General features: G+C 38.0%; 1 protein-coding gene across 1 annotated transcript in view; it reads right to left on the reverse strand.

The window, feature by feature from the left end:
* The window catches only part of LOC138043905 (dehydrogenase/reductase SDR family member 7-like), a 25322-nt gene that overhangs the window by 7709 nt on the left and 15113 nt on the right, over positions 1-2500 (reverse strand). The window lies entirely within an intron of this gene.

Raw genomic sequence — 2500 nt, forward strand, 5'->3', positions numbered from 1 at the left:
GGCAAAATGGCGTAATAGTAGAATAAGTGACAACTTTGAATGCCACTGGCTTATTGAACTGTCCGATAACAATTTAGCAAGTGAATTGATGGAAAATAGGAGTTTTTAAACCAATCACAATCGAGGAAATAGTAATTTTTATGATTATAAATATTAGTAGTATAATAGGCCACTTTCGATATACCCGCCGGTATTAAAATTCAACTTAAAAGAGAGGTTTAGAGGACAAAGACAAAGGAAAGTGGATGATATGCAAATATTTTTCACATTAATTCCAACATGTTTCTATTGTTTTGTCCTCTCTGCCTCGCTATCAAGCTGAATATTGATATTTCGAAAATGTCCTATTACTTAGGTGATTAATGAAAATTCTCTGCGCTGATTGGTTACACTTGAGGTGATTTTTATGCGAAAATCAACTTGAGTTTTTTTTCAAAATGGCCGCAAGCCGTTTTGTCGACAAAGAAATTAATTGTTTTTGAGGAAAATGCAGATTTTTCAAATAATCACCTATGTAATTGTACCAAGATATTATTCACTTCAGACTCGGTGACTAAAAGCCTCGCCTTCAGTGAATAATTGTAGTTTAAATCAACCAATCACAACATTGGTTTCAATCATCTTAGAAACAGTGTACAGACTCCTAAATTGGGGCTTTCTTTCTTTCAGAGCGACTTTAAACAATTTAATGATATATTCTAATGCAAATTAATTTCCCCTTTCTTTCACAGCTTGGCTCTTCTTCTTTTCTCGGAAATTGTAATTTCTATAATTAATTGGAAAGAGGACTTTGTGTCATCCAATTCGGTCTGTAATCATACTCGTGATAAACACTTGTATGGGTAACAGACCGAATAGGTAGTCTGAAATTTCAGCCGTCTCCTCCCTAACCCTAGGGGGCACGGGAGAGACTAACCCTAATAGGCCATTTCCGAGTTGCTGTTTGTCTCGGTTTCGAAGCGAGTCTTGGTGCTCAGCTATTGTAAGGGAAATGAGTTTTGATTTGCATAAGAATGACGCAACTCATTTGCATTTGAATGGTTGTGCACCGGGACTCGCTTTGAAACTGAGGCATGTAGCAACTCGGAAATGGGCAATTGGACTCCACTCTATCTTTCAGATAGTACGCGCGCTTTGATTGGCTAATTTGGCGAGCCGTATTCTACAGTATGACCCGCTCAATTTAAAATTTTAATAAAACATTCTCTAGCAAATTTTTCATGTCGTTTATGTTACACGAATTTGTAAAACTGTTTAAATCTTGCAAGCAACTATTTCAAAAAAGCAAGAAGATTTATTCCTTTCTCGGATTTTGACGCGGCAATCGTTATGGCACTTGAACCTTCCCTGTTCCCGCACGACCGATTACCTCTACATCTACATTTATACGTTAGCAGGAACTATATATAGTTTAAAATATCACGTTGCCTCTGAGATAAAATAAATATCTTACAACCTACACTCGTGGACAAAAGTGTTGGGAAGGGACAACAAGTTGCAAAATTGTTGAGACACTTTCATTAAAAAACACCTTTTCTAGCTTTCAATGCCCGCCGTATCTAGAACTTAAACCTTTCCCACTTCCTCTCCCCTCTCCCCCTTTCAATGTTGACTGCTTAAGTTTCCAACATTTTTTTGTCTTGATAGCAACACTGATAAGGAAGGGGGGGGGGGAGGGGAGGGGGAAGGGGGCTGCAGTGTGAGAGATTATAGGGAAATTCATAATGCCCCAAGAAGGTGAAGTGTCTCCACTATTTTTGCAATTTGCTGTCTGATTGATTGCAATAATTTTGCCAGTCCGGATTTGAATCCTATAGGGAAAAGTTTCACCGTAGAAAAGCAGGAACTGTCGTTAGATATTGTATAAGCTCTGACACATTTAAGAAGTTTGCACGTGAAGTGCAAAGCACATTGTACCAAACACGAAAGGATATTAATTATTGACATACGGTGGCATCAGTGGCATCGATTTTCAAGTGTTTGGACTTATCATCGCTAACAGAAGACTCCGTACCAAATACTAAAGCGAGCAAAATATTTTGCACTGCAGATCTGATGCTCCGAAAGTTACACATGGCTCGTATTATGTAACACAATACCATTAATTGTTTCTTGGTGACGTCAACCGCGATGGTGACGTTACAGTTGAAAATCGTATCTTCCAGGAAACAGCACAATTCAACTACTGGTAGTACTTTCTTTTCTACTCAATCCAATACATTACCAGATGATTCGTAATAAAGTTCACACAGTTAGAAATCCTGTACACATCGTCTATTCCATTTACCAACGGTCTACCATCCAAGCACGGTCTACCATCGCAACAGCAAGAAATATGATATCATATTATTTTCTCAGTGAAAAGTTGCGGTAGACCGTGTAGACTGTTTCACATAAATGTCATAATGTGTAGCCGGTACAAATCTGTTCACTTTTGTTTCTCATTGTAAAACAAGTCTCGCAAAGGATTTAGCAAAATCGGGTGCTTTCTTTTGATCAT

Source organism: Montipora capricornis, chromosome 3 (genome assembly GCF_036669925.1).
Source record: "Montipora capricornis isolate CH-2021 chromosome 3, ASM3666992v2, whole genome shotgun sequence".
NCBI lineage: Eukaryota > Metazoa > Cnidaria > Anthozoa > Scleractinia > Acroporidae > Montipora > Montipora capricornis.